The following is a 17,332-nucleotide window of genomic DNA, read 5'->3' as shown; positions in this document are numbered from 1 at the left end:
GTGGCAAAGGGTATAGCTCAAGGTGGAGGGGAGATTATGAGTTCAGTTGCAGCTTGTTGATGCTCTTCAAAAGCAGAGACACATATGGACAGGCATTGGGGGCCCTGAAAGGCACTATTTCTCCTCTGTCTTTCTCAAAGATACCTAAAGGAATGAGGAAATAATGACATTACTCCGTTCCTAGGCGCCTTCACAGGAAATATATCTGAGTGACTCACAGTTTAAAACATGGAGAGTGTGAGTGACGTGGTTCGGGGAGAAGCTACTTTTCCTCCAAGCAGGGGACACTTTCCACAGCAGACAGAAGCCACAGCTCAGCTCCATGCCTCTGAGAATTGGGGTACTTGGGAATCTGCTGCAGGAATTAGGAGGCTAGGTGAGGGAGAGCCCATAACCTCATTGCCAAGTTCTCAACAGTGTGATTTAAGGGGCCTCAGTGGTCAAAGGCGTCAAAGAAAGCTCAGGGGAAGTACCAAACCCAAAACCAAACCCACTGCCAGGTCAATTCTGATAGCAACCCTGTAGGACACAGTAGAACTGCTCCATAGGGTTCCCAAGGGGCGGCTAGTGAATTCGAACTGTCGGCCTTTTGGTTAGCTGCAGATAGATCCCTTAACCGCTGCACCTCCAGGAAGTACCAGTAGTTCAGGAATAGCTAAAACCTGAGTTGGGGCCTCTTGTCTTTTTTTCAGGATTCTGGCAAGGCCCTGGCAACATATCCCCAGGTTTTAGATCAGCAACTGAGATTAAGTTGAAGAGAGTACAGATAAATGAAACCTTGTTGTTGTTCTTGTTGCTGTTACTTGCTACTCCAACTCATAGAGACCCCATGTAACATAGTAGTACTGTCCCCACAGGGCTCTCTAGGATGTAATCTTTGTGGAAGTATACCTCCAGGTCTTTCTCCCATGGAGCCACTGGGTGTGCTCATACCGCCAATCTTTGAGTTAGCAGCTGTGTGCCTAACCGTTGCACCAGCAGGACTCCTCTGGTGACACCAGTGAAGAAAAATATCAGCTTCTCTCATCTTACCTTTTTTGGTTTGTCCATTCTCTTTTGTACTTTAATGGTGTGTAGCATTTGCAGTGGAGATCTCTTTCCTGCAAGATCACTGCTTCATCGCGTTCCTACACAGAGCGATATGTTAAAAAACCAAACCAAACCCACTGCCGTTGAATCGATTTCAACTCATAGGGACCCTATAGGACAGAGTAGAACTGGCCCATAGAGTTTCCAAGGAGCAGCTGGTAGATTTGAACTGCCGACTTTCTGGTTGGCAGCTGAGCTCTTAACCACTGTGCCACCAGGGCTCCAATGTGTTAAAAAGAATATTTAAAAAAGAAAAAGAAAAAGAGGAGCTGTATTTTAGTCACTCCTAAGATGTCACACAAATTACATTTGTTTAATGCCTATGCCATTTCTAACACTCTTAATAGAAATATTGTACCCTTTGTGCTGCCAGAGAGACAAAGAGAAAAGGATTCAAATATTATGGCTCAAGGGGACCATTTTTCTATTTTCAACATGAGTTTTCCCATTCATATTCCCCATTCCCTGTCATTTACCAAGTTCTGTGTCTTTCTCCAAGCTCATAGCTTATACGGTAAGACAACTTGGCTCATCAAAAGGTGAAATGTATCTCACTTGAGCACGTGTGTTAGGCATTCCCAGAAGATTACACATATTATATCTTAATAGTTGAAAGTTTTTTTGCAAATGAGTAAATTTCTTTTAAGATAAGAACCATGGCAGGAGCTGCAAGAATTGGGGAGCTCACCCGTGACCCGAATTCCTACACGCAGAGCACGATCAACTTCCCGATAGTGTCTTGCACAAGAGTGAACAACGCAATCATGCTATTAGTCATTGTTAACCACAGTGGGCAATGATTTCACCCAGTTTTCAAAAATCGTTTGTTCTGCTGCCCTCAGGGGAGTGGCTAGTTAGTCATCAGCACCACATTTGGTTGCCTCAGACATCATCCTGCTTTCATCCTATCTCCTGTCACAGTCTCTTGCCAAGATGGAAATGAGGGCAAATTAACACTAACAGTCCCTTTTACTTACACAGCTATTCTTGTGCACCAGGCACTGTGCTAAATACTTTCTGACATCATCTCATTTAACCCTCAGATCCACCTGTGATGTGGGATTACCAGTACCATTTGCTGTTGACTCAACTCGGACTCACAGCGACCCCATGTGTGTCAGAGCCGAACTGTGCTCCACAGGGTTTTCAATGACTGATTTTCTGTAAGTAGATCGCCAGGCTTTCTTCTGTGGTAGTATCTCTGGGTAGACTTGAACCTCTAACTTTTCAGTTAGCAGCTGAGCATGTTAACCACTTGTACCACCCAGGGACTATGATGTAGAATTGTTGACTGCATTTTAGAAAGGACAAAAATGAAGTTCAGAAAGAGGAAGATATTTTCCAGGGGTGTTTGAACTCAACCATTTGACTCTTGCATCTGTTCCCTTAAACAGTAAAGCAATGGCTTGCAAATTTTGTTCCCAAAGAATGAGAAATCAGAACTCCAGGATCCTACCTCTACTACAGTGACTTCTCCTTTGTTGTTTTACATATTGAGATTCAGTGTAAGAGTTCACTGAAAAAAGAGGTACACAGCCATGTTTTTAAAAAAAAAAAAAAAAAAAACTGAAGCTCCTGCTATTTTGTCACCATAAACCGTGTGAACCAGTTCTATACCTGTCCGTGAGACACAAAACCATCTATGCTGTGGAATCTAGGGGCACTCAAACATTGTCTAAAAGAACAGCCTCACTGGTTGGCTACAAAGTCTAAAATCTTATATCAGTAACTCTGCGTTAAATCAGCAAAGGCCCAACTAAAATTAAGTCGTAAACACATTAGCTATTTTGTCATTCAGCCGTGTCCCAGGACAAGAGACATGGACAGTTACATTCTTTTAGAGGGAAGGCTAGGAAGATTACAGAAGAGGGGACCCATTGAAGGGGTCATGAGAGATGGAGTGGGACAAACAGAGATAAAGCAAATTGTATTTTTTGTCACAATGGGTAGTCCCATTTGCAGAAAAAAAAAAAAAAAAAGGGCTTTGACTCACCACAGAGTGTATTTAAAGGGCATCTAACCAGAGTTAACTTGTTATAGGCCACTCTAAGAAACCACATGATGAGCCTTTTTACAATTTCTTCCTAATCAGGTTCCTACAGTTAGGAAATTATTCCCATCACTATTCTAGAAACAGTATCATTTCACAATTAAGAAAGGTTGTAAAAATTTATTGTACAGCATGAAAAGCCTTTGTATTCAAAGCATTACTGTTATCTAACAGATAAAGAAACCCCAGATTATGGAGAAATAATGTGTACAAACCACAAAAACTCAGCAAATCATATGTAATTGGGTTTTCTGCATGAGGATGTTCTTCAAAAAATTTGGACACCAATAGGCAGATGCTTGGGAATCTGACATTTTGAAGCTGCAAGAATTTTTTTTTATATCCCAAGAAGTGAGGACCTAGAGCAGACATCTTCTTTATCTGGCAAACCAACCCAATATGTCTTTTGGTTCCACAAAATAAAGAAAGTAAATACTCCCTTGTTTCTGAAGGAGAAATAATAACCTAGATGCAGACATTTTAAACCGAGTGAATGGCTCTGCTATTTAGTCACATAAATTGGGTATGATCAGACAGAGCTCTGTTCTCTGTAGACACTTTTTGAGGAGCAGGAGTGCAGAGTCTAGGGCAGAGAATATTTCTTTTTTTATTTGGATTTATGCTGTTTTCTGATAGCATATTTATTGTTTATTCTTGGGGAGACTTTGAGAAAATGCAGGCTCTCATACACGTGTGTGTGTGTGAACATAAGTGCATGTATTTATGTGTTATTTTGTATTGTTTGTTTATGTATTTATCCTGATATGTCACAATCTTAGAATCAGAAAATTCAAAGACTTCAGGAAAGTTGGGTACACCTGAACTTGTCATTTTGGATAAGTTTCTGGACTGGGCTTGGTACAGCCTAGACTGGACTGCAGATGCCCCATGCTTGGTAAAATAAATGACTGAATAGCCCTAGTTTTGAGGAAATATGCTGATGTTGAACTATGTGCCTCCCGAAGTCCTTAGGTTATAGCCAACTCTGAGGCAGGGTGTGGGGCTTCCCTTGGAGAATTTTTAATCGATCATCTTTGATGGAGCCACAGTGGCACAGTGGTTAAGAGCTTGGCTACTAGCCAAAAGGCCAGAAGTTTGAATCCACCAGCCACTCCTTGGCAATTCCATGTGGCAGTTCTACTCTGTCATATAGGGTCGCTTTCAGTCAGAATCGACTTGACGGCAACGGACTTGTCAGAGGCAGATCCTGGAATATGCAATGATGGCCCCAGCAGCAGGTTTCAGGCTGAGGAGCGGAGGGACTTCTTTGTCGCCTGGAGCCTCAGGGTGAATGGGCTGGGAGGGTAGACATGGTCAAGGAGACACTTATTGAAGGGTATGTGTATTTGTGTGCTGGGCATATGACATGTTCATAAGCTGCCTCCTGTAACGTGGCCACATGTAACTGGTGATTCCCTACATGTCTGGTTGCGGTAAACTAAATTTTACTTCACTTGCATTATCCCTAACCTTTCAGGTTTTCAGGAAATCAGTTTTGTCAGTGTGAATAAGATAAAGACTGAAAAATGGTCATCAGATTTAGTAACATAAAGGTCTTTGGAAATCTTGATAAGGACTTATTTAAAGTGACAGCCTGCTGTGCTGTAGCGAATCAAGAGAAGGCTTGATCCCCTCTTTGATGATGAAGTAGTACAGTGGGACAACAGTAACTTAAGGGAACCTAGTTTGGAGAGATAGATGAGTGAGCAGTGGCCCATGGGAGGAGCAGAGACTTAAGACCTGAGCCAGGTGGCTGGCTGGCTGTCATGGTAAACCATGACCAGGATGGATTTGCAGAGAGAAGAGCCCAGCAGTCACATAGACTAAAGACATGGACCTTTATTTTGGGTATTCAAAGTTAATACAATTTCATTTTTAGCCACACATTGATGGTTATACATGGAAATATAAAACCTGAGAGCTAGCAATGCTTCGAGAGTCTGACCCTGTACTTTGGACAGCCTTTCAAATTAGATATAGTAAAGGATAGGTTCTACTAAACTTTTAGTGAGCCCAATAAACATACCTTACTATGCCTTACAGCTGCTGTGGTTATCATCATACGAATGTAGATCATTAAGTCAAAACATACCTATTGAGCTTCTACTGTATCCCTAGCACTGCTCTGAGCATGAAGATTGCAGAAGTGGGTAAAACAGAGGAAGTTCCTCTTCTAATTGTGTTTACAATCTGGTGAGAATTTGTCAATAAACAAACATAAGTAACATGCTAGGTTTTTATAAGTTACGTCTTAGTGATCTAAACTCAGACCCATCGAGTTGATTCCGACTCATAGCGACTCTATAGGACAGAATAGATCTAGAGCTACTATAACAGAAATATCACTAGTGGGTGGCTTTAACAAACAGAAATTTATTTTCTCACAGTTTAGGGGACTAGAAGTACGAATTCAGGGCTCTGGCTCTAGAGAAAGGCTGTCTCTCTCTGTTGGCTCTAGGGGAAGGACCTTGTCTTGGTTTCTGTTTCTTGGTTCCTCTGAGAGCTCATGTGCTGTGGCATCTGTCTTCCCCTATCTCTGCTTCCTTGCTTGGTTGCTTGCTCAATCCGCTCTTTCATATCTCAAAAGAGATTGACTTAGGACACACCTTACACTAATACTGCTCCATTAGCATAACTAAGAAAACCCTTTCCCAAATGGGATTATAACCACAGGTATGTTGTTTTTGTTGTTAGGTGCAGTCTAGTCTATTCCAATTCATACCGACACTATATGCAACAGAAGGAAACACTGCCCGGTCCAGCATCATCCTCACAATTTTTGATATGCTTAAGCCCATTGTTGTAGCCACTGCATCAATCCATCTACAGGGACTAGTCCCTCTGGATAACATGTCCAGAGTATGTGAGATTAAGTTTTTCCATCCTTGCTTTTAATGAGCATCCTGGCCGTACTTCCTCCAAGACAGATTTGTTCCTTTTTCTGGCAGTTCATGGTATATTCAATATTTTTCACCAAAACCATAATTCAAAGACATCAGTTCTCCTTTGGCCTTCCTTCTTCATTGTTCAGCTTTCACATGCATATGAGGCGGCTGAAAACATCATGGCTTAGGTCAGGCACACCTTAGTCCTTAAAGTGACATTTTTCCTTTTTAACACTTTAAAGAGATCTTTTGCAGCAGATTTGCCCAATGCAAAGCCCTGTTTGATTTCTTGACTGCTGCTTCCATGGGCACTGACTGTGGACCCAAGTAAAATGCAATCCTTTACAAATTCAATATTTTTACCATTTATCATGATGTTGCTTATTGGCCCAGTTGTGAGGATTTTTGCTTTCTTTATTATGAGGTTTAATCTATACTGAAGGTTGTGGTCTTTGCTCTTCATCAGTAAGTGCTTCAAGTCCTCTTGACTTTCAGCAAGCAAGGTTGTGTCATCTGCATATTGCAGATTGTTAATGGGTCGTCCTCTAATCCTGATGCCGCAATCTTCTTCATACAGTCTAGCTTCTCGGACTATTTGCTCAGCATACAGATTGAATAAATATGGGGAAAGGATATAACCCTGATGCACACCTTTCTTGACTTTAAACCACACAGTATCCCCTTGTTTTGTTTGATCTACTGCTTCTGGTCTAAGTAGAGTTTCCTCATGAGCACAATGAAGTGTGCTGGAATTCCCATTCTTTACAATGTAATCCATAATTTGTTATGATCCGTACAGTCCAACGCCTTTGCAGAGTCAATAAAACACAGGTACATATCTTTCTGGTAGTCTCTGCTTTCAGCCATCTGACATCAGCAGTGATATTCCTTGTTCCTCGTCCTCTTCTGAATCTGGCTTGAAATTCTGGCAATTTCCTGTTGATGTATTGCTGCAGCCACTTTAGAATGATCTTCAGCAAACTTTTACTTGTGTGTGATATTAATGATATTGTTTGATAATTTCATATTCTGTTGGACCACCTTTCTTTGGAATGGGTACAAATATGAATCTCTTTCAGTCAGTTGGCCAGGTAGCTGTCTTCCAAATTTCTTGGCATAGACAAGAGAGCACTTCCAGGGCTGCATACGTTTGTTGAAACATCTCAACTGGAATTCCATGAATTCCTGGAGACTTGTTTTTTGCCAATGCCTTCACCGCAGTTTGCACCTCTTCCTTCAGTACTAAAGGTTCTTGATCATATCCTACCTGCTGAAATGGCTGAATGTCAACCAATTCTTTTTGGTACAGTGACGCTGTGTATTCCTTCCACCTTCTTTTGATGTTTCCTGTGTCATTTAATATTTTCCCAATAGAATCCTTCAATATTGCAACTTGAGGCTTGAATTTTTTCTCCAGTTTTGCCAGCTTGAAAAATGGTGATCATGTTCTTCCCTTTTGGCTTCCTATCTCCAGATCTTTGCGTATGCCATTATATAATACTTTACTTTGTCTTCTCCAGCTGCCCTGTGAAGTCTTCTGTTCTGCTCTTTTACTTCATCATTTCTTCCTTTTGCTTTAACTACTCATGTTCAAAAGCAACTTTCAGAGTCTCTTGACATCCATTTTGGTCTTTTTTTTCTTTCCTCTCTTTTTAATGACCTCTTGCTTTCTTCATGTATGATGCCCTTGATATCATTCTACAACACATCTAGTCCTCGGTTATTAGTGTTCAACGCATCAAATCTATCCCTGAGATGGTCTCTAAACTCAGGTGGGATATACTCAAGGTTGCACTTTGGCTCTCGTGGACTTGTTCTAATTTTCTTCAACTTCAACTTGAACTCACATATGAGCAATTGATGATCTGTTCCACAGTCAGTCTCTGACCTTGTTCTGACTGAAAACACTGAGCTTTTCCATCATCTCTTTCCACAGATGTAGTCGATTTCATTCCTGTGTATTCCATCTGGTGAGGTCCAGGTGTGTGGTCATGGTTTACGTTGGTGAAAAAAGGTATTTTCAATGAAGGAGTCATTGGTCTTGCAAAATTCTATCATCTGATCTCCTGCCTTATTTCTATCACCAAGTCCATATTTTCCAACTACCAATCCTTCTTCATTTCAATCTTTTGTGTTCCAATCTCCAGTTATCATCAATGTAACTTGACTGCATGCTTTATCAATTTCAGACTGCAGAAGTTGATACCCAGTACCACACCCAGTGCCGTCGAGTCTGATTCATAGCGACCCTATAGGACAGAGTAGAACTGCCCCATAGAGTTTCCAAGGAGCAGAAGTTGATAAGAATCTTCAATTTCTTCATCTTTAGCCTTAGTGGTTGGTGCATAAGTTTGAATAATAGTTGTATTAACTGGTCTTCCTTATAGGCCTATGAATATTAACCTATCATTGACAGCATTGTACTTCAGGATAGATCTTGAAATGTACTTCTCGATGATGAATGTGATGCCATTCCTCTTCAATTTCTCATTCTCAGCATAGTAGTCCATACGATTGTCTGATCCAAAATGGCTAATATCAACCCATTTCAGCTCACTAATGCCTAGAATATAGATGATTATGCTTTACATTTCATTTTTGAGCATGTCTAATTTTCTTGGACTCATACTTCATACATTCCATATTATGAATAATAATGGATGTTTGCAGCTGTTTTTTCTCATTTTGGGTTGTGCCACATCAGCAAATGAAAGTCCCAAAAGCTTGAATCCATCCACGTCATTAAGGTTGACTCTACTTTGCAGAGGCAGCTCTTTCCTAGTTGTATTTTGAATGCCTTCCATCCTGAGGGGCTGATTCTCTGGCACTATATCAAACAATGTTCCATTGCTGTTCATAAGTTTTTCACTGGCCATTTTTTTCAGAAATAGACGGACAGGTCCTTCTTCCTAGTCTGTCTTAGCCTGGAAGCTCTGCTGAAACTTGTCTAACATGGGTGACTTTGCTGGTATTTGAAATAAGGGTGGCAAAGCTTCCAGTATCACAGCAACATGAAAGCCATCCCAGTAGGACAAACTGACAGACATATTGGAACACAGATATAGGGGTTAGGATTTACAACACATGAGGCATGCTCAGACATCTCTTGCCCTGCACAAGCAAGTGTTATAGCTGCTTTAGTTTTGCTGGCAAGCCTCCTGCCCTGAGGCTCCTGGCTCTGCCCTACTGTAGGAAGACACGTGCACAGGATCCTTCAAGGCAACCTCTGCACAGGGCACACTCACGCCTCTGCCCTGAACAGACAAGTGTTATAGCTCTTTTAGCTCTGCCAGCAAGCTTCCTACCTGAAGGTGCTCTTGCTGGCAGGCCCTCCACTGCTGTCTCTTGCATCTCATGATGTCTTCGTTCTTCTTGGTCTAGGAGGTTTTCAGGGCAGAGACCCGAGGTCATTGGTCCAAAGGACAAACTTTGCTCCAAACCCTTCTGGATGGTATCGAGGTCCCCCCTGAACCTCTGTGGGATTGGCCCTTATTAAACAAACTCTGAATTTTAAGGTATGGCTCTCCCATCAGGACCACAAACTGGCCAATCCCCTCAGTGGACTGTAAGTCACTCAGTTTGCATAGTAATCGACCAATCCCTTGCAAGATTGTGGCCAGCTAATCATTTTTGGGGAGTTACAAGACCATGGCTAGAACGGCCATATAAAAGTAATTCACTCCACTATAGATGGAGTTGGGGTAGATTATTAGAGCTTTGTACGCTACGGTAAAGATCTTGGCTTTCACTTGAGTATACAGAGAAGGTATGGGAGAGCTCTGAACAGAGAAGAAACATGAACTGGCACTTTAAAATGGTCATGGCTACTCAGTGAAGAGATTGTAGTGAAACTGGTTAGGAGGTTACTGCAATAATCCAGGTCAAAGAGGATGGGAGCTTATCCTAACGCTAGGGCAGTAAAAGGAACCAGATTTTGAGCGTGTTTTGCTAATGAATTAGATGTAGGTGGTAAGAAAAACAGATAAATTAATGAGGATGTCTCTAAAAGTTTTGGCCTTTGGCAACTAATCAAATGGAATTGCCATTTATGAAATTGGAAAGACGAGTGAAGAAGCATATTTGAGGGGAAAATGAAAGATTTTAATGCTAGATGTAACATGTCTATTGGACATACAAATAGAGAGGTCCAGCAGGCAGTTGGCATTTTTTGGTGTATAAAACCACTTAAACTCATTGAACTAGGTGAGACCACCTAGAGGACAAATGTAGAGATGAGGTACAAGACCTTTTTTGGGAAAATTAGAAGGAGGCAGAAAAGGATACTTATAAGGAGTAAAGAAGAATAGCCAGTAGAATAGGAAGAGAACCAGGAGGGAGTGATGAACCAGAGTACATGTATTTAAAGTAATATGTTGCACTAAGATTGAGACTTAGGAATTGCCATTGAATTTCTGACCTTGATAAGAACTATTTGTGAATTGGTGAAAACGATGGCTTGATTGGAGTGGGCTTGAGAATGGGAAGTTTACCTGCAGCATGGTTGCATTTGTGATTTAGAGATAACTTAGAAATTTTTTATTTATTTAGAAATATTCTAAAACTAAAATTATTCACTAGTGATAGAGAATAATCATCTATGTATTATTAAGGCAAATTGAAGTGAGAGTGTGTGGGGCTGTTAAAAAGAGTAATTGGAGATGACATACTTTTCTCTATATGGTCCAATGAAAGTATATACCCAATGGTCAGCAGAGGGCAGAAGCTGAGAGAGGGGACAAGTAAGGACATGCCTGTAGGGTTTCTGGCAGTTACTGTTTGGGCCCTCTTCTAGAAAAGTGGGAAACTCTATTTTATATTTGTGAGAACCAAGGGAGGAGATGTAGTAAATCTGTTGGTACACAGTCTTGGGCAGGAAGACCATTTCAACTATTATTATTTTTTCTCTTAAGTTGACATTTATTATAAGGAATCCATTCACTGAGTTTTAGTCTGTTCATATTTTTGTTCTTATTGTGGCATTTTTGGATGATATTTCAGAATAAGACATTTGGTAGTGAGTCTAAGGGACAAAGTTTACTGTTCTTGATCAGCACATTTCTTTAGTTTGTGCATTATGAACCAATAATTGAATGGTAGCTGTGAAAATGAAAGCCAGGCACAAAGAGGTTTGTTTCCAGCCTTCATGCAGGGCCCTATAACCGTATAAGTGTTTTGCACACCTGGGACCGAAGACATCATGCTTTCCCATGACCTGCTGTGGAAAATCATCCCATTGCTCCTGATACATACAGCATGGAACACACACCATGTGAAACAGTTATAAAACACTTCACATATTTTCTCTCATCTTCCTCCTGCCTAGCTCCCTTTATTTTAGCAAGAGGTAAGATGTGATGAACTAAATTAAGCATTTCCCATCTAATTAGATTCTGGGGCACCAGTTTTACCTTACTATTTAAAAATATATGAACTTCCAAAACTTACTAAGGAAAAGGCCCATTGAAGGCAGATGTCCCACCAGTTATAGTGAGGTCTGAAACAATTTATTTGAATGGAGATTTCCATTGCCTTTTGTGCAGATTGACCCTGTTAAGCACATTTAAAGTACAGTAAGTGGTATTTCCTGAGGTGATGGATATCCCATGTGATGGCATCTGAGTTTAAGTCTCACGAAGCATAATGCTTTTTGCACACAACCTGTGAATGCCCAGTGCAGATTTTACCAAAAAAGCTACCTTCGTGCAGGGTTTTAAAAGTCTACAGCAGGCAATTCAAACAAAATTGTGCTCACCTCTCTTCACCTCTTTCTAAACTCGTACCTCTGAGTTTTTGTTAACATCTAAAAAAGGTAGCCATCTTGTAAAATGAAAGAGTACATTGCACAGGCACCAAGGGTACCCGTCAATGCTTTTATCAAATTCAGGTCCTGCTCTGTGGCACTAATTGGAACCATGTGTTGAAAATGCAAGATGGGATTTTCAGCTGTTCTTTAATTAAATGAAATAAAATCATACTAAACCTTACATTTCTTTATACAGAGAGGCTGTTGGAGGTGGTCTATTAGCAGGACTGATGGCTGACCCCGAGTGGGGAAGCTGACACCTGTGTCAGGGCTCCTGGGATGCTGGTGGTTGTCCTTTAAATATTTAAGATACATTAAAAATGATTCTAGGGTACGATTTAGCCCTATTCATAGAAGGTTTGGCTGCAAATGGTTTTCTGATAAAGAAAAGAAGAGATAGAAAACCTAAGTATTTTCAAGTGCACTGGATGATTGACTCACAAAAGATTTTTGTATCTTATAAAACTCAGTTACTGCAAAAATCATTAGTGAGAAGGAAAAAGCACCTCCTCATGCCCTAACCCACTGAAAATGGGGGAGAAATAGTGGCTGATGTGTGTCTACCAGAAAGACAATGAGAAATATTGTCCCAGGTTTTTGGTGGAAACCTGAAAACAAAATATAATTTTGATTTTTTTTTTTTAAAGTGCTATTTCTGCCACTTTATACCTGTGGCAGGGGTAGGGAGGTGGGAATGCTCTATAGCTTTTAGTTTTCCTGGGATCAGAATTCCAGGGAATAAAAGGTAGTTTACAATGTCTCCTTTCACCTTTTTCATCATGCTTTATGTTGTTTAACATTCACTGAATGGCACCAGTGTGCTGAACTTCACTTCTTCCCAGTCCCCCTAAGTCTGGATCCAGAACTGCTACTTTCACACAGTGTGCTGAAGCCTTAGGAAAAAAATGTGAATGTATTTGCAGCCAACAGCACAGCTGCACCTACAACATCTAGAAAGAGGTGCAAGGAGAAGTGAGCTGATGATAGCAACGGTGATTCCTCCCAAGGTGCATACGAGCTGGAAGTGGTAATGTCAAAGCAGGGTTGGGAATGTTCAGGAAAGGAAGCTGTTTCAACAAAAGGCTTAAAAAGCTCTTAAAATAGCTCCTAAAGGAGACAAGGAGACCACTTCCGCTTATATCAAGGCCCCAGGGACAAGCACTAGAGAGGGGATTCTCTCTGTGTGTGGGTGGTTTAAGCAGTACTCTGCCAAGAGTCTCTCAATTTCCAAAGATGGTTGAAAAACTGATCCGTAGATACTCCTTCACGTGAGCTGAGGTTTGGCAATTTCCCAGACAGAACGGGAGTAGCATCAGGGATCTACACGGCCTGCAGAGAATGGGAGACTTCTGGGTGTATGTGGTTGTGCCCCCACATTGTCCTTGGCTTTCCCTTCCAGAGGGATAAATCTAATCAGGTCACCCTCTTATTTCTCTTAAGATCTTTCTGTAACTGTTTATTCAGGCTAAAATCTAAACTCTTCGCGTCATGTTCAAGACCATCCCACCTTCCTTTCCCAGCCTCATAGTTCACCTGTCCCCATTCTCACTTAAAGCCCCTCTCCAGCCATACCAAAACCCACTGCTGTCGAGTTGATTCCAACCCATAGCGACCCTATAGAACAGAGTAGAACTGGCCCATAGAGTTTAAAAGGAGGACCCAGGGAGATTCGAACTGCTGACCTTTTGGTTTGCAGCCATAGCTCTTAACCACCACGCCACCAGGGTTTCCATAAGGCACTGAATATGCCATACTCTTATTCCTCTGTGTCTCACACTTGGCTAACTGTACTTCGGTCATCAGGCAAACCCTAAATCATCCCTGAAATTGAGCTCACACTTCATCTTTCTCCTCTGTCATGTTTCCCTTCACATCCACCACCTCTCCCTGTGCTCTCCCAACAGAATATAAGAGCAGGATGATTCTCCCTGCATCCCTGAGCATCCTGGGCATATCTCTATTATAGTGCTTATCACATACCCTGGTATTTCTTCCTCCGTCTTTCATCTAGACTTCCAATACCTGGAAGGCTAGTGTGATGTTTTACCCCTTCTTTTCATATTCCCAGTGCCTGGCAGTGTGCTTGGTGCAAAATATTCAGGAACATTTGATGAATAAATGAACACACATGCCTACAAAGAACTTTGTGTAAGCTGAAAGTCTGTCCTTGTACATAGACCAGATTTTAAATTCTTAAAATAAGATGACTGATACAAAGGACAGTGAAAGTGAAATGACACATTGGGTTACCATCATCCAAAAACCTTTACTGAACTTATCCTGACTGCAGGCAATTATGAAATTTATGGATATCATATATGATAGGTTAGGGCTCTTATGGAAAATTCAAACCAAGATAGACATGACACTACTTTATGTAGATTTTCTCAAGAAAATGCTAGTGTTTGTTTTATTTTATACTTTTCTCTCTCCCTTACCTTCTTCAAATGTCAAAGATTTTGCAGAACATAAAATTCTTGTTAATTAAACATCACCTTTGGATGATAAATTGTTGCATTTGAAAATATGTATCCAAGTTAAAAGTAACTATTCTGTGAAATTCCAAACAGAAGGCAACTAGTTACAGCCAGAATAGCCAAATTCTAATTTTATCATTTGAGGAAGAATATGAATAACTGAATGAATGAATTACTTGAACCCTAGGGTAGATTTTTTTCTTTCCTCAAGAGCATTTGGACAGAGACTGGCAATGTTTGCCTCTGGAGTTCTTAATGTTTTATACTTCCATGCAAATACACCTACCTTTTGATAGTCACATTATTTCTCCAAAATACTTCAGCCAGGCATTGTTTTCCCTGGAATTTATGCCATTTTTGTTTCATTTTATTTAACATGACACTGCATATGTGATGTAAGTAGAAAATATTAATACATAAAAAAATACATAACTTTAGAAAATATCTTCACATGTTACATTACTATTTTATAAAACCAAGGGGCTATCAAAAGAAAGTTGCTCTGCCTAATAAAGCAATCACAATTACGGGAAAGCAGAGAGGAGAGGAAAGAGGAAGGAAGAGAGAGAAAAAGATGGATAACATGGCAGAAGGCTGGACCCTATGGAAAAACGTGGCCAATGGAAAATTCTTGAAGTAGAAAACCCAGAAGACTTTAAAGGTTAGTTACGATAAAATCAAATTTAAATTGCTTGTTTTCTTTGATGTAAACAGCCTCTCTCCGGCACAAATCTTCAATAAACTCTGCTATGCACAGAGACTTATGGGTATTTCTGTTAGGGATCAAAGAAAAGGGATTGCGTTCCATGCCTGGGTTGGAATGGAGCTGAGAAAGGAAAAAGTTAGGGTTGATAAAACACGAGTGACACTGAGAGTCCAGTGGAATTCAGAGAAGTGACTATGAAAATATATCACACAGGAATTCACAAAATCTTGGGAAGAGCATCAGGCTTTAGAAAGGACCAAGGATAGGGAGCTCGAGCTAATACATTTCAAAGACAGGGTTAATTTAGCTGATAATCTAGTTGTACAAAACTCTGTGCTGATCCATTACGGTTGATTTTATTGTGTAATAATAGCAACCGTGATGACAGCTTCCATACGTGCATCACTTACTGTGTACTACGCACTGTGCTAAGTGCTTTATGTGCATTATCTCATTTAATGCCCATTGTATGGATGAGCAAACTAAAGCTCAGCAAAAAGCAGTAACTTGTAGTTTACATGTGGCAGAGACAGGGCTGAAACTTGGCCTGATCTTGTCCTCAAATGCATTATTAGTTCCTACTTACTTTACTACTAGTTTCCAGAAAGAAGACATCTGATTTTTGTCCCAAGTATATACTGTTTATAAGAGCTCCCTACAAATGTTGTAAAATTGACTCTTTAAATTTATTCTATAAGTAATTGTATTAGTTAGCTATTGTAAAAATACTGCTACGTAAGAAACCACCCCAAAACTCAGTGGATTTTGATAGCAAGCATTTATTCTCATGCTCATTGGTCAGCATGGTTGACGGTGGTTCAGTTTATGTAGCCTGGACCCAGCTGAACAGGTCTCCTGAAGACCGCATGGTAGTGGGTTCTGGCTCCAGGCTAAAGGAGCATCAGCTACCTGGGGCATGTTCCTCTCACAGAAGTAGTTGGAAGTTCCCAAAGGGACAAGCAGAATCAGGTAACAACTCTTAACTCCTAGGCTCACAACTGCTACGTTGTTATTTCTAGTGCATTCATTTGGCCAAAGCAATTCAATGCAATGATGGTGGTGGGGAATAAATATTTAATGGCAATAGTCTAATCTTCCATAGTAAACTTAGTTCCTCAGATACAAATACATACAGACATACATGCATACATATACATATATATATAAAATAAATCATTTGTGATGAGTATCTTTTGGGGGAGTGGACCAAGATTGTTTCCATTGTTATTCAGTAGGAGGACCTGGACATTTTCATATCTGAATACCCTAAATATTTGCAAAACATAATAGCAAAATCATCACTTCTAAGAATAACCTTCCCATCATCACTACCATCATTGCGTCCCAGTAGAGGTTCTGGAATGCTCATACGGTTTTTGATAATTGAGAGTAACAGAAAAAACAATAATAACAACAAAAACCTTTGTCATCACATAAAAATGTTGTATCTTGAAAGTACCATATTTTTATGCAAGTAATGACTTCTGTTTGTTTGCCAACTGCCCCTCCCGCTCTAGGTATTTTCTTCAGCACTCTATGCTAATTTTTGTCTTTAACCCTACCCAGAAAAAAAAAAAGCAACATGTAAAAAACAACTGGCATTGTGGTGCTTGTGAAAATACTTGGGGGTGGGGGGGGGGGCAGTAGGCAAACAAACATAGAAGGCTTATGTTATTTGCATAAAAATATGGTAGGTCTTTGATTATTTGATAAGACCAAATAAAAATTGTACCACTAATGTGCATGTATTCTACCAGTTGGGACAACTTTGTGAAATCACAGCCTTAAAAAGAAATTACAGTATTATCCTATGTTTGCAAAGATCGCAGACAATTCGTACTACTACCATTAAAATCTGTCAGTGATCTGAAGACATATCTAACGGAGATAAGACTTAGCTGGATGTAATGTCATTTTAATGAATTTAAGAAATACATATAAAATTTATATGAATTTTAATTATAAAAGTGATTTTATATCACCATTATATTTAAAAGTTTAATTGTCTATACCAATCTAGGCTACCCAGAAAACCAAAAAACCAAACCCAGTGCCGTCGAGTCGATTCCGACTCATAGTGACCCTATAGGACAGAGTAGAACTGCCCCATAGAGTTTCCAAGGAGCGCCTGGCAGATTCGAACTACTGACCCTTTGGGTAGCAGCCGTAGCACTTAACCACTACACCACCAGGGTTTCCAATCCAGGCTACAGGTCTCCCAAAATATTCTTTCGATAGCAATATTAACTAGTGACAACTCGTTAATTGAAAATGCTGAAAATTAATTGAAACTTTCTCTGGAGAATACATTCAATTTCCCTA

The sequence above is a fragment of the Elephas maximus genome, chromosome 2, assembly GCF_024166365.1.
Source record: "Elephas maximus indicus isolate mEleMax1 chromosome 2, mEleMax1 primary haplotype, whole genome shotgun sequence".
NCBI lineage: Eukaryota > Metazoa > Chordata > Mammalia > Proboscidea > Elephantidae > Elephas > Elephas maximus.
The sequence above is the reverse complement of the archived record's forward strand: the minus strand, read 5'-3'. Positions refer to the sequence as shown.